Genomic DNA, 23013 nt, shown 5'->3' with positions numbered 1-23013 from the left:
TATGCATGGGCAGGATCACCCAGTTAACAAACCTAGGTTCACAAGGGAGCATGAACCAGAGAATTATCCACAAACCAGGAGGAAAACGTTCCTAGAGCATTCAGAAGAGGGTAATGACTAACAGTGAAGTTCTTCAAATTCTGGCTCTGACACTTAGCTATGCTCTTAAGAGAGGTATGTGTTTGGGTTTTTCAACTGAGAAATAGTACTAAGCTCGTAAGGGTATTGAGAAAGAATACCACAGCAACAAAATTAACAAATGTTTAGTCAAAAGCCTATTAAAGTTGTTTATTTTCAAATATAAAATTCATAAATATGCCATTAAATTTTTTTACAAATTGGGGACTTAGATTCTTTTCACTTATAGGAAGTCATACATATAGGATAATTTCTAATAAATAACTGATTTTTTTTAATCTTAACTGGTTATATATTAAATAAAATTTTGTCACCAAGTAATTTCATAGGCAAATTTAAAAACTATTCCCAAAGCAAAAATATTGTGTTTAATGTGAGATGTGGGAGTATTTCAATATGGCTGAACAAGATAAGGATAAGGATGATGGGCTATAAAACCAAGAATGCCTAGAGTTTATGAAAGTTTAAGTGGCTCAGGAAATTTGTTAGAAAACAATGCAGGAATCCAGGTGAGAATAATGACTGTTCGACCCAGTGATGACAACACGCATAATTCTGCATCTAGTTACTTAATTGTTCATCTCCCGTACATACATGTATCAGTATCTGAATTGTTAAGCCCCACACACCACGCGAACCAACTTTATCAACTCAAGTGCGTATGTGAGGTTGGTTTTGCCTTTAGTCGTATAGACTCTATTCATTTCCAAAGTTCCTTAGGTCAGAGCCTTTTTTCCCCATCCCTTCAGTAAGACAGTTTTTTTTGTTTTTTTTTTTTAAGATTTTATTTATTTTTTAACAGAGAGAGAGAGACAGTGAGAGAGGGAACACAAGCAGGGAGAGTGGGAGAGGGAGAAGCAGGCTTCCCGCCAAGCAGGGAGCCTTACGTGGGACTCGATCCCAGGACCCTGGGATCATGACCTGAGCCGAAGGCAGACGCTTAATGACTGAGCCACCCAGGCGCCCAGTAAGATAGTTTAATACATTTGTAACAGAGTTAGATTGTCTCGTCACATTCTGCATTTTATTCTGAGATCCCCCAACTTCCAAAATGATTTTGTAAGATTTGACTACTCTAAGGTTCACTCTCTGTGCTGTTAAGTTCTGAGTTTTGCCAAATGCATAGTGTCCTATATCCACAATTAAAGTATCCTACAGAATTGTTACCATCCTAGAAGCAAACCAAAACGAAACTCTAGGCCTCACCTACTCAATCTTCACCTACTCTCCCATGAACGTGTGGCAACCACTCATCTTTTCACTATCTCTATGGTTCTTCCTTTTACAAAATATCATATAATTAGAATTATACAGCATGTGTAGCCTTTTCAGACTGACTTTTTTCACTGAGCAATCTGCATTTAAGATTTATTCATGTCTTTTCATGGCTCAATAGCTCATTTCTTTTTATCGATGGATAATATTCATTGCATGGGCGTACCACAATTTGTTTACCTACCCACTTATCAAGGTATATCTTGGTTTCCAGGTTTTGTCAGTTATGAATTAAGCTACTATAAGCATCTGCATGCAGATTTTTGTGAGAACTTGGGTTTTCCTGTCAGCTGGACAAATACCTAGGTGCATGATCGCTGGATCTTATGGTAAGACCATGTTTACCTTTGTGCAAAACTGCCAAACTCTTTCTTGTGTCTGTACCTCTTTGCATTCCTACCAGCAATGGGTAACTGTTGCTATTGCTGCACAGCTCATCAGTAATTGTTATAGTCAGTTCTTGGGAATTTAGCCATATTAAAGAGGTATGTAGTGGCATCTCATTGTTACTTTGATTTGTAAGTGTCCAGTGAAAAATAATTTTTAGCATCTTTTTGCATGCCTAATTTCCATTCATCTATTTTCTTTGGTGAGATGTCTTTTCAGATCATTTGCTCATTTTTTGATCAGGTTGTTTGTTTTCTTATTGTTCAGTTTTAAGGGTTCTTTGTGTATTTTGGATGCAAGCCCTTTATCAGATGTGTGGCTTGCAAATATTTTCTCCCAGTCTCTGGCTTGTCTTCTCATTCTCTTAACAGTTTCTCTCACAGACAAAAAGTTTTTCGTTTTAATGAAGTCCAACAGGTCAATTTTTTTTTTCTTTCATGGATCATGTTCTGGACAATGTATCTAAAAATGATCACAAGATGCAAGGTCAGATAGACTTTCTCCTGTGGTCTTCTTATATAAGCTTTAAAGTCTTGCTTTTCAAATTTAGGTCGATGATAGGGTTTCAGTTAATTTTGGAGAAATATTGAGGTCTGTGTCTAGGCTCATTTTTTCCTTGGATGTACAATTTTTCATTATAAGTTCTGTCCTTCCTCTATTAAGCTACCTTTGCCCCTTGATCAGAGATCACTTGATTGTGTTTCATTGATCTGTTGTTTTACCAATACTACACTGTCTTGCTTACTATTGCTTTATAGTAAGTCTTGAAATTGGGTCCTGTGAATCCTCCATCTGTGTTCTGTTTCCTTCAGTAGTGTGTTGGTTAGTCTAGGTCTTTTGACTTTCCACATAAACTTTAGAGTATTTTCACAGTACCTGCCAAAGAGCTTGCTGGGATTTGGATTGCGATTGCATTGAATCTCTTCATCCATTTCAGAAGTAATGACATTTTAACAGTCTGATTCTCCCAATCCGTAAACTCGGGATATCTTTCCATTTATTTAGATGTTCTTTCATTTTTTTCATCAGAGTTTTGTAGTTTTCCATATATGCTGTACATACTTTGCCAGATTTATATCTAAGTATTTCATTTTGGAAGGTGCTATTGCAAAGCATATTGTTTTTAATTTCAAATTCCAAAATTGTTCACTGCTGGTATATAGGAAAGCAATTGACTTCTGTATGTTAACTTTGCATCCTGTGACCTTACTGTACTTATTTCTCAGTTTGAGGAGATTTTTTTGTCAATTCTTTGGGATTTTCTACATAAACAATTGTGTCATCTGCAAATAAAAAGTTTATTTCTTCATTTCCAATCTGTATATATTTAATCTCCTTTCCTTGTATTATTGCAGTAGCCAGGATTACCAGTATTATGTTGAATAGAAGTAGTGAGAGAGGACATAGTTGCCTTATTCTTAGTATTAATGGAAAGTATCCAATTTCTCATCATTAAGTAAGTTCAGATTTTTTTTTTTTGTAGATGTCCTTTATCAAGTTGGTGGAGTTCTCCTCTATTCCTATTTTGTTGAAAAATTTTATAATGAATGGTGTTGGATTTTTTTTCAAATGCTCTTTCTGCTTCAATTGATATGATCGTATACTTTTGCTTCTTGAGCCTATTGATGTGGCAGATTACATGGCTGATTTTGAATTTTGAATCAGCTTTGCATATGTGGAATAAATCCCACTTATTTGTGGTATATAATTACTTTTATGTATTGCTGATTTGCTTTGCTAATATTTTGTTTGTTTTACATCTATGTTCATAAGAAATATTTGTCTTTAGTTTTCCTTTCTTCTAATGTCTTCATCTCATTTTGGTATTTGGGAAATGAGAGTCTCATGAATATTCAGATCAATCACTTTCCAGTATTCCAGTGAGACATGTATGTATTATACCTTTGTAATTGCCTCAGAGTTCCGTTCCATTTGTTTTTCATTATGTTGTCCCTTTGCATTTCAATTTAGAACTTTCTATTAACCTATCTTTTTTCAAAGTTTTTTTAATTATTTTTTAAGTTTTTATTTAAACTCCAGTTAGTTAAGAGTGTAATATTAGTTTCAGGTGTACAATTTAGTGATTCAACACTTCCTTCCATACAATACCTGGTACTCATCACAAGTGCACTCCTTAATCCCCACCACCTATTTCACACATCCCTCCACCCACCTCCCCTCTGGTAACCATTGGTTTGCTCTCTACAGTGAAGAGTTTATTTCTTGATTTGCCTTTCTCTCCCTTTTTTCCCTTTGTATCATTTGTTTTGTTTCTTAAATCCCACATATGAGTGAAATCATATGGTATTTGTCTCTCTCTGACTTATTTCACTTAGCAGAGTACTCTAGTTCCATCCATGTCCACATCATTGCAAACAGCAAGATTTCATTCTTTTTGATGGCTGAGTAATATTCCATTTTATATATATATCACTTCTTTATCCATTCATCAATCGATGGACATTTGGGCTATTTCTATAATTTGGCTATTATTATATTGCTGCTATAAACATTGGGATGCATGTATCCCTTTGAATTAGTGTTTTTGTATTCTCTGGGTAGATACCTAGTAGTGCAATTGCTGAATCATAGGGTAGCTCTATTTTTAACTTTTTGAGGAACCTCCATACTATTCTCCAGAGTGCCTGCACCAGTTTGCATTCCCACCAACAGTGTAAGACGGTTCCCCTTTCTCCACATCCTCGCCACCTGTTGTTTCTTGTGTTGTTAATTTTATTTTAGTTTTTTAAATTTTTTTAAAGATTTATTTATTTATTTTAGAGAGAGAAAGAGGATGCATGCACATGAGCAGGGGTAGGGACAGGGCGGGGGGAGAGAATCCTTGAGCAGATTCTCTGCTGAGCACAGAGCCCAATGCAGGGCTTGATCCAGAACCCTGAGATCATGACCTGAGCTGAAATCAAGAGTTGGACACTTAACCGATTGAGCCATGCAGGTGCCCCAACCTTTTGTTATTTAAATTGCCTTGGTCATAGAAACTATGAAGAGTTGTGTTGTTAATTTTAGCCATTCTGACAAGTGTGAGATGATACTTCATTGTAGTTTCATTCTTTTGCATGTTGCTGTCCAATTTTCCCAACACCATTTGTTGAAGAGACTGCCTTTTTCCCATTGGATATTCTTTCCTGCTTTGCCAAAGATTAATTGGCCATATAGTTGTGGGTTCATTTCTGGATTTTCTGTTCTGTTCTCGTCCATTGATCTCTGTGTCTATTTTTGTGCCAGCACCATACTACAGCTTTGTAATATAATCTGAAGTCTGGAATTGTGATGTCTTCAGCTTTGCTTTTCTATTTCAAGTTTGCTTTGGCTATTCAGGGTCTTCTGTGGTTCCATACAAATGAAAAGATATTCCATGCTTATGGATCAGAAAAACAAATATTGTTAAAATGTCTATACTACCCAAAGCAATCTATACATTTAATGCAATCCCTATCAAAATACCAACAGCATTTTTCACACAGCCAGAAAAAACAGTCCTAAAATTTCTGTTGACCTATCATCTATCAGTCTCACGCCGATTCTTTCCTCAGCTGTGTCCAGTCTACTGATGAACCTATGAAAGACATTCTTCAATTTTGTTAGTGTTTTTATTTCTAGCATGTCCTTTTGATTCTTTATCTTAGAGTTTCCATCTCCTTTTACATTATCTAGCTGTTCTTGCATGTTGTATACTTTTTCCATTAAATCCTTTAATTTATTAACTATAGTTATGTAAAATGTTTTGCCTGATAACATCAACACCTGTGTTCTATCTGCATCTGGATCCAATGAATACTTTGTTTCTTCAGACTGTGGTTTTTTTCTTGCCTTTTATCATGCCTTATAATTTTTTCATGAAAGCCAGACTATTTAAAGAGCTTATCAATTCTCAAAGAGTTGCATGACTTGAAAAAGCTAAGAACAGCATGACAGAAAATAATTCCTTTTATTTTTGTGTGTAGAAATACAATGCAGGTTCCCAAGCCAGGAGTAAAAAGAAAACATAAAGTACATCACTTTTTGCTTTTAATTGAATATCTTGAGTAATTGATGTAAATTCTGAATTAAAAGACATTATCTGCCAGCTATGTTCAATTTGTGAATAGTTACCTTGCTTTAATAATTCATTAAATAATTTTGACAATGTGATTTGTAATTTGGCTTTATATAAATTCATCCTAACACCAGGAAAATAATGCTTTTTTAAGATATGGTAATTGAAGAGTGGACTTGTCTAGATGAGGGACTAATACAAGCTTCAGACAAGGCAAAAAAGACATTCAGTGATTTTTTTTTTTTTAGCTTTTCTAAAAAATAAAGACTTGGCTTTCTTATTACAGTTATTTATATAACAAAGTAAGCTAACAATTCCAAATCTGATGCTGGAGATATCTCTTATGCTGTATGTTACATGAATAGTATAAGCAATAAAACAGCAATATAAAAGATTACTTTTTAATTTTGTACCACTTTGCAAATCACTGTACTTATTTTCAGGGCTAATTAGATGGCACTGGTGAGAGAAAGTGAAAAGGAGCCTACACGTGAGCATTCAATTAATATAACTTTTATTAAAGGAACATTATCGTGGCAATATCAAATCCCCACCTGTTCCCTGTCCTCTCTAGCAGATAAAAAAGGAAAAAAGCCCCACTGTCTACAGGAAGAAGATCCTGTGGCTAGTCCATCACTGTTTTGCTTTTGCTTAGTATTATACATTACCATCAGTAGTCTCTGAAAGATGAAAGTGGACTCTCACTGAGAATTCCACACAAATGGATTAACTTATGTCACCATTTTTGGCATGTCGCCATGGATACGGCCATCTGACAGCCTTGGTGCAGCTGGGAGTTGCTTGACGGTCCATTCACAGCACAAGGCTTTACAAAACCAGGAACATGAAAGAACACTCATTAGTGGACAAAGACCTCACTTACACATTTGGGTGATGCTTCAAAGACTGAGTGTTACCTCTCAGTAAATCTGACCTTCATATCAATATCACCAATGAACGTTAAAATTACACCACGAGAGGATATACTCAAAAATGTAAAGTTAATATATTTATTTGATACCTAGCTTTATTTTGCTTTGGTTCAAATCTAGCGAAATGACAATGGAATGGAAAACAAACCTAAAAGGGTCTGTGTTGTAAATTCTATACTTTCTAAAAATCAAAGAACAAAAAGCCATTTCTCATTATAAACTTAGAAAATGTTTAGAGTGATAAAAGAGAATAATTTCTAACATTTACTACAAAGTGGAAAATCTGCCTTCTGCATGTCTAACACATTGGGAAATATTGACATTTTACATTGTCACACACCCAAGTGTACAAAGATGTTGTTTATTTCTCTGTAATTACATTTATCTCATGAGACTCCGAAGCTGCTTGGTAGTGAAATACCTTACTCTCATATGTTCAAGGTAATTCTGTCAACTCGGGTAGGTCACTCCAGGGTATCTACTCTGTGAATTCAGGAAGTTCCCTCCCAACATGCCTAATTCTCTTTTCCCAGGGTGTGATCTGGGTTCCTGAGGTGGCTTATCCATTGCCCCACCATCAAAGGGGAGGAGACTCTCTTATGCTCACCACACATTCACTGGCTCCTACAGACCTATGCCTCCAGCCTTGAGTGCTGGCCCCGTCTTGTCTCTTTGCTGATGTTGACATCCCTCCCTGGCATCCAGTCGTTAGCTCCTGTCCCAGCATGCTCCTCAGCCTCCATGCTAACCCCTCCTTCTGTCTGCTCAGCCACTTTGTGTACTTCTTGGGGTGCTCGGGAACGGGTCCGTGCTTTCCTCATGGTACCTGAAGGTGCCTGAGACAGTGAGGTTGACCTTAGTCCTGACCACACAGACATCCCTGTACCTGAAACACAGAGAAAGAAGCCTTTTAGGTCATGGGACACAGAGAGACTTTGTTAGAGTCCATTGACTCACAGTCGGCTCTAACTCTTCACATTGTGCCTCATCAGATGGGTAAACTACATGTGAAGTTGATTTTGACACTTTGATGTTTTTTAGCTATGAGTCTCCCTTTATTTCTATCAAAGGGCCAGAAATAACAACTCTTTCAGGACTTTTAGTGCTCAAGATTCCCACTGTTTTCCTTGGAATCAGAATCAAAAGACATCATTTGGCATGTAACCCATGTATAATGTAAGCTAATCCATCAACATGACAGCATAAATGAAAATGGGATCCTACTGTCCTCTCCATTGCTGATGATTTCAGTAGGATTTACTATTCTGTCCTCTTCTTTTTTTCCTGTTAAATTGGGCAGAAACACCAAATCGAAATCAACATTTTGGAACTTCTTACTTTAGAAATATTTCATGTGAATTAAAATTTTAGCACCTTAAATGAATCAGAACACTGATCGACTGAGAAATGTGGGACTATTTGCCCACATTTGTGCAGGTGCATCCTAAATTGAAATATTCTTTGTTAAACAGTCTGATGAATCTATCCTAAAGCAGCAAAATTGGGTAAAAATAATGTGAATCACACATGGGAATATGTCATGTAGATAAAATGTGGAGCTGGATGGGATATAAAAGATTTACGTTTTATGTCTTTTTTTTCCTCTGTTGCTATTTATACATTATCCAAGTTCATTACTCTGGGGTACAGAAGGACACCAGGGAGGAAGGGGGAAGCAGCTGGGAATGGAATCCATGTGATAAAAAAGAAAGACAATTAATGAGGGAAAAAAAAAACTCATAGGAGAAAAAAATCCTCGTAGCAAAATAAAGAGTATCAGGTACATTTCCAAAAGTGAGAAAGTAGTAGGCAGCATAGAAAATGTAGTTTGATTGTCTCACTGTTGTGCCTATTGTAAAAGCTGGTTTCAACTTCCTTTCAGATAATAATGATAATATGGATCTATTCCTTTTTTCCTATATTTGTGTTTGAAATTCAATGGTTGTTAACTTTGAGATGATACTTTGATCAGGAAATAATAGAAGAGCCTTTGTATTCAGTTTTCTGTGATGCCTCAATCCTAAACCTTTGAAAATGAACAGTGGCCAGAGAAAGGGCAAAAGTCCCAGGCCTTAAAAATATTAAATAACACTGAATAAAGACAAGAATGAACAACAGACATTTGGAAAGATCATTTCATTTATAAGAATCCTTGTTATAGATGGAGAGTTAGTGGACACAGGTTTTTTTCTTGGGCTGAGTTTTTTTTAAATATATGCAATTAGGGAACAGAAATGAATGGAGAAATTGGTCTTAAAAGAGAATTAAGCAGAGTCTTTCATCTCAGGAAACCCAGAGTCTGGAAATCTCTGTGTATCTTTTTAAAAAGTCTTAGTTCACTTTTCTATGTATCAAACTTCTTGGGTGCCAAAAAGATTTCAAGCAAAATAAAAAATGAAAAACATAAATCCCTGGGGAGAAAGTTACAGATTAAATATAGAAATATATTGATCTAGATTATTACAAGCCTATGGGTAAATAGCTATTAATTTTACTTCTGGAAATTTCTGATTGTTTTAACCTTTAGTAAAGGAGGATTTTAGTTATCTTAAGTTTTTAAATCTATTTGCCCCAATGAAAGTGACAAAATTTCTCTTTTCTAAGACCTTGCACATCATTTAACAAAACAAAACAGATTGGTATCTGGCTGCAATATCAATATTGACCCCTAACGTCGTTAATTTATTAACAATGAATATAACCACATTATTGGTTGAATCTGTAATTTTAGAGGTAATTATAAGAAAAATCTTAGCATTGGTTGATGGCAACACATTCAGCAGTCAACAGCAAAGCCGAAAATTTGTGTCAATAAGATAAATAAAATATAAATCAAATAATGCAATTTCATAGGGACTGATAGTCATGAAAAATTTTCAAGTTAATAGAGACTTTAAAAAACTTTGCCGATATTGAATATTTATGGGGACAGAAGCCAGTTTACAACCTCAGAAGTCGCGGTGGTGAAGAAGGGAAGAATACATCAAATGCTCGCTGCCACGTCTGAGGGCAGGTATGGGAGGTGACAATTTGAACTGTCACCAATGCGCCTCACCTCCTTTAAAAAAATTAGGAGCAACAAAACTTCTCAGAAATGCCCAATTTATATTTTACAGTACAATAATATATATATGATACATTTGACATGGGGTTTTTAAATTAATTATCCATAAATAATTTGAACCTGAATCTTAGAGCTTATGTTCTATATATAATTCTATTCTCTGTCTGCAGTTTTCTCTTAGTTAAATACGTGGCTTTATAACTCTGAATTTCAGTCAGTCCCATTTTACTTCCTATTGGGTTTAAAAAAAAAAAAAAAAACAGCAACTATATTGAGTCCAGATAGAGTAAAGTGAACTCACTTTTCTTGAGTAGCTACTGTGTGCCATGCACTCTGCGACCGGCTTGGCTACTTTATCTCCCTTGAACCTCCTGCACACCTATACCTAGGATACTGTCAGCATCCTTTTACAAAGAAGTAAACTGAGGCCTGGAGAGGTTAAATAACTTGCCCCAAATCTCCAAGCTAATAAATGGCTAAGCAAAGACATGAATCCAGTTTAAGTGTACTTATCACTTTCAGACAAAATTCTTCAATGCTCTAGGATCCTTGGTTCATGCTTCATTTTAATAACATGAGTCTATGACTCTATTAATACAGAAGTTTTCATAAATTGGATTTAGGCTAAAATAAATGCGATTGATGTAGGCTAAATTATAAATACGAAAGTTATTTTTTAATCAATTAAGATCAAAAGGCGGCAAAGGAGAATTTTTTAAAGAGGTTGTCAAGTGTCTGGGAGCTAAACTTCCAAGAAATGTAAATGTGCAACACTCGGGCTAAGAGTGAACTAAACAGCCAGGAAGGGAACAACATCTGTGTGGAGAGAGCTGGTCCTTCCTGATGAGCCAGTGGAGTGGAGGAGGCTGTCACCATCTAACCCTCACCGTCTTCCAGCTTTCTATTCCTGCTGAATTATGGATCACACTCACATCTTGTCTTCTCGACAGTCTTTTCCACGGCATTGACCCAAATCAGGAACACAATCTTTTCTCTTTACTTCCCCAAGCAATACCCAAATGCTCTGTGTGTGATAGCATTTAACTGAACACGCTCGAGGAACAGAGAGGGTCAGCAGGGTACAGCTGACATTTTATTTATTTTTTTTTACTAACTTTTTCTTTATTTTTTAATTATTTTTTTATTATATGTTCAATTAGCCAGCATATAGTACCTCATGAGTTTTTGAGGTAGTGTTCAATGATTCATTATTTGCATATGACACCCAGTGCTCATCACAACACCTCCTTAATACCCATCATCCGGTCACCCCATCCCCCAACCCCCTTCCCTTCTGTAACCCTCAATTTGGTTCCCCGAGTCCAGAGTCTCTCATGGTTTGTCTCCCTCTCTGATTTCTTCCCATTCAGTTTTCCCTCCCTTCCCCTGTGGTCCTCCGAGCTATTCCTTATGTTCCACATATGAGTGAAACCCTATGATAATTGTCTTTCTCTGCTTGACTCGTTCCACTTAGCATAATCCCCTCCAGTTCCATCCATGTCGATGCAAATGTTAGGTATTCATCCTTTTCGATGGCTGAGTAATATTCCATAGTATATATAGACCACATCTTCTTTATCCAATTGTCTGTTGAAGGGCGTCTCAGCTCCTTCCACAGTTTGGCTATTGTGGACATTGTTGCTATGAACATTGTGTGCATCTGGCCCTTCTTTTCACTACGTCTGTATCTTTAGGATAAATACCTAGTAGTGCAATTGCTGGGTCATACGGTAGCTCTATTTTTAACGTCTTGAGGAACTTCATACTGTTTTCCAGAGTGACTGTACCAGCTTGCATTCCCACCAACAACTAACCTTTGACAAATCAGGAAAGACTATCTAATGGAAAGATACAGTCTCTTCAATAAATCATGCTGGGAAAATTGGACAGCCACATGCAAAAAAATGAAACTGGACCATTCTCTTATACCATACACAAGATAAACTCAGAATGGATGAAAGACCTAAATGTGAGACAGGAATCCATCAAAATCCTAGAGGAGAACATCGGTAGTGACCTCTTCGACATTGGCCACAACGACCTCTTCCAAGACATGTCTATAAAGGCAAGGGAAACAAAAGCAAAAATGAACTTTTGGGACATCATCAGCTGACGTTTTAAAAGTAAGAATGATGGCATCCTCTGAATCAAATAATCTGCATTTCCAACTTCTTTTCCATTCCTTACTATCCAGCAAAACTCCGAGTGCCCCAAGGAGTTTTCTAGGCTGAAGCCTGCCAAGGAGGTTCCTTCCTGCCTCCAACCTTGTCAGAGCACCTTACCTCCCTCCTTGCGTTGCTCCAGGCCAACATTGTGCTCTCAGCAACCCACAGAGGGAACTACAGAACACTTTGCCTTAAGAAAACAGATACAAAGAGCATAATTTAAATGTCAGCCAATAGAATGTGGTAAAATAGTTTTTAATCACAATAACAAGAGAGGAGAATGCATTCCAGGAATGGAAAAATAATTTAATACAATAACTGCATTTTCTTTAAAAAAAATAAACAATAGAGTTAAAAACTTTCAGAATGGACTGGAGATTAGTGGTCCACAACAAAATTATATAGAAATAAATAATTTGATGCTAATTTTTAGAAAAATTGTTTAAAAAATTAATAGGAAATAATCCTAATAAAAGTAGCAACAAGAGACATGAAATACTTAAGTAACAGTGTGTAGAACTTAAAGTGAAGAAAATTAACTTTATGGAGGGACAAAAAAAGGCACTGAGTAAATAAAAAGACAGATCATGTTTATGCATGGAAAGATTCAGCAGTATGAAGATGCCCACGACTTTAGAATTGGAATGCACTGTCAATCAAATATCAACCTAAGGGTATTCAATTTTTTTCCAGTGGTGTGTTTTCTTTTTTTATTTACAATGAACATATTTTGATAATTCAAATGGAAGACATACCTGAACATATATTTTTGTGAACTCCTATGCAAGATACTAGGAATAAACTAATGAATAGAAAAGACATAGTCTCAGCTCTTATGGAGTTTTTATTTACAGTGTGAGACAAAGTTAAAAAGTACACAAATAAAAAAGTTAGAGAAAGTGATGTATAATCAGGGCACTATAATAATGGATCAGACCTAATTGGACAATAAAGAGCTCCCTGAGAAGTAAACTTGAAGCTATTAAAAAAGAACATCTAAAGACAGATACATACATCTAGAAAGACTGAAAATATGTAGACTATAATGTTAAGAATGGTGAAACGTATTAGTAATGTTTTCTCCTTTACATGAAGTTTATCTCTATGATAAACATAAAAATTTCTAAGAAAGAACCATTCATTTTTAAAATAACTTGAAACTAAAGACCAGAGCTTAAACAGCTGTGTTTTTCTGGAATGCCCTTTACAGAAACCATTGGTTGAACATCTATGCATTCCTCCAGTTTCTTTCACATGAAAAAATGTATTTAACCAGTGAATGGATATAAATACAGATGAATGTATTTTTTCAGAGTACATGTTCACAAACATACTCCAAGTACTCTGAGTACTGAAATATCTACAATCTTCATTTCAGCAATTTATATAATCATATTTTACTTTTATATCAATTTGATGACAAAATACAGAACATTAATACTTATCTGATTTAAGAAAAATGTTATATCAAATTTCATGATGTTATTTAAAAAAAAAATCCCTGGGTCAGTTAGACACTAGAAGAAGTTAGATTAGTCTCTTTTATTACTTAATTTTGTTTCTATTGATGCTTTTCATTTTTTACAGATGTTCTGAACTCATTCATTTGAAATTTAAGGAAGATACAGCAAGTGGAACAAAAATAGATTGAAATTGTTATTGATTTCTAATATCTTCTATATAGGTATCTTCTATATCTAATATGTAGCCAGTGTGAGCCCACTTATCCATTATTTTCCCTTCAAAATATGGAAAATTGAAAATATTACCATATAAGATATAAAGATAATTTTAATAAGGGTTTTGATACCTACATAAACTGCTCTACTTTAAAGCTTTTCATTGGGTAATATTGAAATCAGTATTACTGTCAGCAGGTATTTTTTATAATTTACTTATTCTCAATCTGAAAAATAGACTTTTTATAAAGAAAGAAAGAAAGAAAGAAAGAAAGAAATGTATGTGCCTTTCAAATGGTGTAGTTAAATGTAGTCATTTTTAAAGATGGTATATAATTTAGATTTCCATATGTTATACTAATATGTCTTCAAACATAATCTCCTAATAAATAGCCTGTGAATCTTCCAAATAAATTCAGTGGGTAAAATCTTAGACAAGAAACAGTTCAGATAAATTTCAGCATTAGAAATGCCTGAATCCATCTAAATTCTACTTCAGGAGACTGTTCTTTAGAGCAGTACTTGGCAAGTGGTATGAAGCAATCAATTAGATGTTCCCAAGAGCAGAGTAGGAGCCAAAGCATTGTGGTCCTGGCTCAAGGATAACCCAGACGCTCAATCCATCATGAGCAGAGTCCACATTGTTTTACATGACACTTGTATACTTCACCAGGGGAAGTGCTAATCAACATGCAATAGCTTCTATTTCAACATTTGATGCTTATGCAGGATAAATCACAGGTAACTCTTCCAAATAGTTTCTAGGACAGGAAAGAGAAGCCAGAACAAGCAATGCTAGCTTGTTGCCCAACCAATGACCTTGATCTTGAGCTAGAGTTACTTCCCGATGTAGATGTTGGAGATGGTTCATTTCATATGTGACTTCAATCCAAACCAGATCCATAAAATGAGGTAAATAGGAAACTCGAGATCCCAAAGAACCAAAGGAAGGGTAAGATATAATGTGTGCTCCTGCTAAATGCTGTTCACTAGTCCTATTGACAGGGTTTTATTTTTCTCCTCTTGTGTACATCTGGGCTCACCTTCTAAGAGTAGAGAAAAAGACCATGTGGCATTTCTATCCAAATTCAAATGTCTTCCATTGACATCTGCAATCAAAATGCTAAACAAGGATCATCTATTCCGAGAGACAAGAGAACTCTATAATGAGACCCTTACTGCCAGCAGCTATCCTCTAAGATCTGGAAAGAAATTATGTCTTTCAAACCCCTTGTGCCAAATAGGGTAGAGGAAAAGAGCTGGTGAAATGAGGTAATGAGCATTGAACAGGTGGCTTGGGATGTGTTATTAAATTTTTTGATACCTTAATTTGAATCTATGATCTACAAGCCAGCTAGGTTATCTCAGCTATTTTCCAAGTAAACAGAACCTTGAATGGTCCTAACTTAACAGCTTGTACCTCAACTGTCTTAAGCTTCCTGGGAAACCAGGAAATTCAACAGCAAGCCCTCAATCCCAAAGCTTCATACAGGGTGTCAACATGACAGTCACTCCATAAGTAGTGGGCCCCATGTGACCTCATTTTTTATTTGTTTCCTTAAAGATTTGATGAGAAAATTAATGGGAATAGGAAAAAATATCCCTGGGGGTATCATTTTATTCACTATAAAGGGATACTGAAAAAAAAAGAAAAATTATTAATATATCTCAATCTCATTTTTTTAGAAATGAAAGTTGATCTATGAAGCATCAGATTTGAGGAAACTATATTCTGGGAGAAGTCACAATTCCCTTTCCCATCATATATCATAGCAAACTACCTATAAAGGACACTGAAGGAAGAGAAAGGCCCTATGAATAGGGTGAATAAGATTTAGCAAACCTGGGGGAAGGCTTACATACAGGAGGTGGGTGCCTTTAAAAAGGACTCAACATGCAGATTTTAGTTGGGGGAATAGACAAGACATGTACAAGAATGGTAACATAGTACCAAGAACTTAAGGAAAACACAAAGAATGAGAAGCTCCTTGGCAAGTAATACAGTAGGAAGCAATTATTAGTGTGTTGAAGCATTTGAGCAACCAATACATTCCCCTAAAAACAACTGAGAAATGAAATAGCCTAACGTTTGCTGATCACATTCTAAAAGCCAGTTGCTCTGCTAGCCAGCTCCATCCCCAAGTGGTACGGATTAATTCTAAATCCACCTGTGAGGTGTGGATTTATTTCTCACATTGTCACCATGACATATGAATTCGTATCCCTGTTTTAAATGTGGGGAGATGAATATTCAGAGTCAATATCCTGTCAAAAACCACACTGCTGCCGAAGTCCAGGCTGACCACAATGGCAGTCATGGCCAACTATAGACGTGTGGATCCTCAAGAAGGCAAGAACAAGAGGAGGTTGAAGTAGGAGAAGTGACTGAAGAATGTGAATTAAATTAGGGATCTTGGCTCCATCTCAAGTCACACTGAACTACTTTCTTTCTTAGGAAAACATTGTTCTCTGGCCTTTGCATTCTTTCTCAGGATTGCTTGCCCTGCTTGGAAAACCTCCTCTATCTTTCCACTTTCTCCCTTTACCTGATAACTCACACCTATTCCTTCCTTTAGAAGGCCTGGATCAATGCCCTGGGGAGTGTGTTTCTCACATGAGCTCCCCCAGTGCTGTCCCTATGCTTGATCCCAGTCACACACTCACCAAACATGACGTCACCAATGGAAGGTGTCTCTTCGTATGTCTGTGTTCCTCTCTTGCCCATGAGCTTCTTAAGCATGAGAACTGTCTTTTTCACCCCTATAATCATAGAACCTCATTCAGTGCCTGGGACATAGGATGAGTTTTTACACATACTATTGTTGAAAAAGGCTATGATGTTAAAGATAAATGGGAAGAAATACACTCAAATGATACCATATTGTCAAATGATATGAAAAGGTACAATGATATCATCAAAGGCAGACCAACTTTAGAAAGAAAAGTAAGGATGCGTTCTTCCATGGTCTCTGGATAACAGGATGGCTTTGCCCTTCAAGGGGGAATGGAAGAGTATGAAGGACCATCAGCAGTTCATGAGAGCCTTGCTTAGCAGAGTCTCTGCTGGTAGAGTCTAAAAGACTGACTGATCGTGCCTTGTTCTGAAGAAACTTCCCATTATGCTTGGAGAGAAATTGGAGTTTCCAACAATCCCCTCCCTGGCCCGACATGATCTGCCCTGCCTGTTTCTCTGGCCTCATCTCCTGTTTCTCTTCCTCTCATGCCCTGTGTTCCAAATCCAGTGGTCTTCTGGGTATTTCTGGAACATGTCAAGCATAGTCCTGCCTCAGGCCCTCCAGGGTTGACTTCATTTTTACACTCAAGTCATCACGTCTTCCAAGAGGGCATCTACAAGGACAATGTGAAATGTCTCCTCCCACCCCCCAACACTGTCATGCTCTTTCAGTGCAGATTCATCTCCAAATTCATGTTACTTATTTGCTTGTTTGATGACTTACTGGAATTTTAAGCTCCATAAGAGCAAGTACTTACTTTTTCACTTTTGGATCCCCAATGTCTGGTGCATGGCACATGCTTAACAAATATTTGTGCATAAGTGAATGAACTGATCAACCATCCTGCAATTTGATATGTGGCATAATCAGTAAGAATGGATAAATATGAAAATAATAGCTAATAATAGTTAACATATGGTAGATTACTATATTCTGGGTGCTGTTCTAAGTGTTTTATGCGTATTAATACATTCAATCTTCAGGAAAGCCAATCATTGTCCCAATTTTGCACATGGAAAATGAAGTCTCTGAGGGTTTATAGGGTTTAGCATAGCATATAGTATGAATGTAGGTACAAGGTAAGGTTAAGATACACAGGATGATGGCATCTGGTTTTCTAACTTCTCACGTAACCTGTGATTTAGTTCCTCAAATTCATTGCTTCTACATCTTTGACGCTACAACCATGGGGGAAATTCCTACTTTTCCTTCAGGATTTAGGGCACATCTTGGCACCACTGTGTAAAGGTGTCACCTGCAGCGTTGGATGGCCCGATCTGTTCCCACGGAGCCCTCCACATAACCATGTTACAGTTTAAGCCCATTTACAGTGGCCAGGTGTGTTTACTTGGCTGTCTCCCAGCAGACAGAATTCTCTGAGGGCAGAGATATTGTCGTTCTGCCCTGCTATCATCCATGTCTGTGACAGCGCCCAACACAGAGCAGATTCTCAGCAAGTATTTACAGAATTAATGCCACCACTGTTCACACATGGAGAAATTTTGAAATTTGCTTGTCCCTTCAAACTGAAGATCCAAATTTTCCCTACTTAAATATGTTTTTTTAAATAATCTCTAAGTGACTAGATTTTGATAAGGTAATGATTTTTTTGGCTTTTTTATGGAATACTCGGGTTAATTCAGTCCCATATTTCTTATTTTGACCATGTCAGACACAGGCATCTTGCAAAATATATTGACCTTAGAAATGTACATGAATGTGACTTTTCCTTAGCTGTGCTATGAAAAGCAAAACCATGGGGTTTAGATTCCCTTCATATATACAAGTAGTAGCTCCTCTGGCTACTTTTTCAGCTCACTCCCATAGTATATAGTTAGTTCAGTCTAGATAAGAAACCCTCCAGCAGTTCAGCATTGGGATTTGGTTAAGCAGATAATCTAAAACAGTGGATGTTTTTCTAAGGCTTGTCTGAATCATCCAAACCTCTGGAGTTGACTACACTGGGCTAGAAATCTTAGAAGGAGAGGTGTTCTCATAATATTTTTCAACACAATTTGTTTCTGGCTTCAGCCAAAAATAATGTAAAAGAGATCTGTCGACACATTAAGTTCCAAAGTTACATTTAAAAAAAGAGAGAAAGACTTGGAGGGGGCGGAAAAAAGCCTTTGAAATTAAAAAGAGTTCCATTCTGGCTTGAAGTTCAAACAACAGCCATAAAACCACAACACAAGTGGTGAGTGCACTGGACATTCATTCTCTATTTTAATAGATTATGGTGTGGCTCTCTTTCAGCTATGAACAGAGCCCATTCAGTCTTTCCCTGCCTCTGGCAAATTCATCTCAACTAAAAGATGCGGGAGATGGTGAGAAGGTACTGAGCTGCAAGAAGGGCAGCCTATAATAAGAAACATAATAACAGGAAATAGGTGGTGCACACGTAAGCATTAAAATGTGCCTTAAGTGTGAACTTAGCGGGGGGGAAAAAGTGAAAACAAAGCAATGGCCCAAGCCAAGAAGCAGAGCAATTCTTTGGCTCTAAGGAGGAAAGCCCTGCCTGCACATTTGGAATATGTTGATTTTTCACTGTCAGGCAACTTTAACTGAACCCATGTTCTAGGAGCAACTGAGAAAACATTAAGGTACTAGCTGGGCTCAAACTCAGACTCTAGTTTGCACACCTACAAATGATTTAACATTTCCAAAAGCATTTCCATTTTTTTTTACTAATGTAGGAGCTATTTTGCTTTCATTATTCTACAAAGGGAAAGCACGATTTAATTATTTTAATTTGATATATTCAATACTTATTTGGAATGCACTAGATTTCCAGGAAGCTCGTGAGACCCAGCTCCAGCTGCATGATTTAGGGACGCAGTTCCATGCAAACTGGAGAATAAAGAAAACATAATACATAGAACCTGTGTGAGAAGAGAAAAAACATACCCATCTAGAGTCAGCCTCTTAAAAGAGATATTTAATAAGGTTACAGTATTAGCCCACAGATGCTACAGCGTAAAAAGCCATATGGAGTAAATCTTTTGCATTCCCTTTTATTTTTTGAGTTAAATTGGTATCACCTGCCATGATCATCCTCCTCATTCATCAGGCTAGTTCTGTGTTATGGGCAGTTCCCTAAATTAAAGTCTGTCTTCAAAGAACAAATATCTATTGCCATGGAAAACGTTCAAAGACTCTAAAAGTGATTTTTTAAATGGAGCTCAATATCACCTGAGGGGAGCGCGTGCAGAACATCTCAGGGCAGGGAGGGGCGGGGCAATCACCTCAGAATGATGCCACGGATGGTGTTTATGCTCCAATTGTTCGTAATCCCCCATATTCACATCGTTTGTAAGTTTGTGTTTACCCCTGATTTCTAAAGAAGCCATTCTTTTTCCATAGCTTCTAAAAATATTTCAAAGGAAACCAAATACAGTTATAAAATATGCATCTGCAGAAGCAACTGGTCCATTTGCGGAATGTGAGGCTCATTACTGATAGTGGAATTGGTGGGGAATTTGAAACCCATTTAGAAATGTTAGGAATTATCTCAGGAGGAGTAAGAACCTTATTTGGACTGAAGCTGTCTGAAAAAAATATGAAAAGAAAGGCTCAAAGGCTAGGCTATCTGTGCATCCTAATGCGCTCCAGTCCCAGCCCAGTTGGGTGGAGATGACTCATTCTCTTCTCACTGAGGGGAACAAGGAGAGTTAATAGAAAACAGTGCAGTAATGTTCCACCAGCTGCCTGCTTTTCTTCACCAGGAGCAGCAGAGAAGGTTAAAAAACCTGCTTATGGTTGAAAGATTTCTTTCTATTCACACTACATCACACAAAGAGCTATGCATAGAAAGCTTGGTTGCAGTTTGCTTTCTTCTGTTCTTTGGGATCCTAGGGGAGTTGGGAACAAGGATGGACAGAGAAGTGTGACATTGAAGACAGCAAGGAGTTTCAGAGGGATGGTGCTGTGTGGAGTTCCTTTCAAAATGTAAACAGCAATACCGACTGGGGTTTGGGGCTGCCTGAGAATCCAGGCTGCCCCCCATCATGCCCAAACCATGAAAACTGATACGTTCCTGCAGTGAATTTAATCTGGGCCACACATAGGAACAGGTCAAGCCAGATTATGTTGGCAGTCTATCCAAAGCCACACCAGACTGCTTTCTGATTCTAACAGCAGTTTGGGGATTCCCAGATACAGAAATATGTCATTACAATCTTGTGGTGTAGACAGAGGTTTAGGATGCCATGACTAATCCATAGCAACATTTGGACTTTCCCTCCTCTGGAGCAGAAGCACCCCTGGGAATTCCTGTCTGATGGCCACAACGGAGAGCAACAGCTCCCTTCTCTGACTTTCTGGGTCCATGAGGCCCCCCTGGTGAACACGGGTAAGCAAAATCAAGTAAGGACCCTGCGCCAAGGGGATGTGAAAGGGAAAGTGAAAGAAAATAAGGTGAAGACAAGATGTTGAACAAATAATATCCAGAGAACTACTTTCATGATGATTGCAATAATGGCTATGAAGACGTACGTGATGCTGGCAACGCAGAGCTCAAATATTCTCCACCCACTAACTCATCATATACCGTTCAGCATGTAATTGCTCTCTATGGTGACACATTTCTGTGCCTCTGCTAGCTCTCCCTAGCTTTTCTGGGTAGACGACCGTAAGTTCATGATAGGCAGGGACTTGACCCAAAAGAACACTTATCTAGCAGATATCCTTGTCCTAGCCATTCAAAAACACATGGTGATTTATTTTGGATGAACTGAAGCATGTTCATGAACACACGTACGTAGCAAAGAAGAGGGTGAGATTTATAGCCACAGTCACTGTCTACTTTGGGTGAGGTTGCTGAGGAAGGGCAAACTGGTTCAGAGGCATAAATCTCTCTACCCTTCTAGGCTACTCTCTGAAAAATGCGGCAAAGGAAAACTGAAAGAATTAACTTCCAAATCCTCCACCTTCTTTAACTTCTAAAGGAGGGGATCTAGAGTGGAAAGCACATGGCTCAGCAGTGATCATTCGTGAGCCTTTGGGGATGCAGAGATAGCATGGAACCAAGTAGAGGGTGGAAAGTTACTTTTTTTCCACCAAGTGAAGTGAGAAGAATTAGGCTGGGGTAAAGGAATGCTGGGGGTGTAGAAACAGGAGACCCAGCACACCCAACTCTTTGTGCTAAACATTGGATATAAGTGATGCTTTGAAGGAGAAGAAAGGAAACAGGATGTGCCTGACCTGTTTTCATAAGACAGAAACACCCAGATGGCAAGACGATTTTGACGCTCATTACTTCACTGGAAGCAGGAACTGAATCAAAGCTGAATCCATCCTCCTGTCCTCCCCCGGCCCTGTCCTGGGGCCCACATCATGACTTCTACTGTGGTCTTCCCAGCTTCATCTGCATCCTCAGCCCATCATCCTGTTCTCTCAACCCAAACTGACTTCTGCGAGGACCGTCCATTCAGGATCCTACTTTCTGCTGGTTTAGCTGATGAACTGTTTATTATAAAGGTAGCAGTGACTAACGTGCCTCCCGGATAACCTATTCTCGTTCTCAAAAGAGCAGGAAAGATCCTATCTCAGAGGAATAACCATAATGTGACAGACACCAGAAATGTGGGATTTAACTATGAAGGGCTCCCTGTGCTTCTCACATTGTATCACACAAGCCAACACCTGCTTCAACTATAATATGCCACTCTGGCTGCCTCATTCACCAAAACTCTGCACTGACTTCCCCAGGTTTGTGCCAAGCATGATGGCAAGACCCCAAATAGTGCCTTAAATCCCTGAGCCACCTTCCAACTGCTAGAAATAATGCTTCATTTCTCCTATGGCATGAAGAAGACTCTATTCAGGAATCACTGTCAGTGAATATTCAAACTTCATGCAAATCAGCCACATTTATTCTACGCTTCGCTCTTTCATCAAAAAGCATGACAACCACCACAAGAATTTTCCATAATTCTGGCTACAAAGCTCTCCAGAAATAGCGTATCTATTAAGTTGGCTTTCAGAGTGTAATATTAGAAAGATCAAGTCTTTTTAAAACCACATCGAAAACGAAGTTGCAGTTTGGTGCTGTCGGGGCAGGGCTCCAGACTCCCCACCAGGTTCAGCCCCGTAGTTAACAGTTGCTCCCCTTTCCAACTTGGCTCATAACTACTAAGACCTTTTCTGCACACAGAATGCTTATCGTTTTTCTCTCCTACTGTTATCCATGATTGAAACAGCTCTAGAAGGCAGGTGTGGGAAATGAAATATTATTGAAATATAAGGTGAGGATAACCATTAGATTTCAAGCTAAGTTTTCTAACCAGGACTTAAATCACTTAAACTTCATATAATTTCAGAGACTAACTTTTTTCTCTTAAGAGAAAAAAGAAAAACACCTAGTATGTTATTTGAGAGATTCAAACAGAAGGAACCAGAGGAAATTATCTTTGATTGACAGTAAGGATAAGTGGTTATATATTTTAACTGTCAGAGGTAACTATTCCTTGTAAAATGCTGAATTGCAACTGCTTTTTTCTTCCCCTCCTCTTCTGGTATTGTCTCTTTTTTCTATGTCTCGATGGGAAATTAGAATATATTTCAGTTCTACCCTAACTTGCTCA

Source organism: Neomonachus schauinslandi, chromosome 2 (genome assembly GCF_002201575.2).
Source record: "Neomonachus schauinslandi chromosome 2, ASM220157v2, whole genome shotgun sequence".
Classification (NCBI taxonomy): Eukaryota; Metazoa; Chordata; class Mammalia; order Carnivora; family Phocidae; genus Neomonachus; species Neomonachus schauinslandi.
This window is presented reverse-complemented; position numbering follows the sequence as displayed.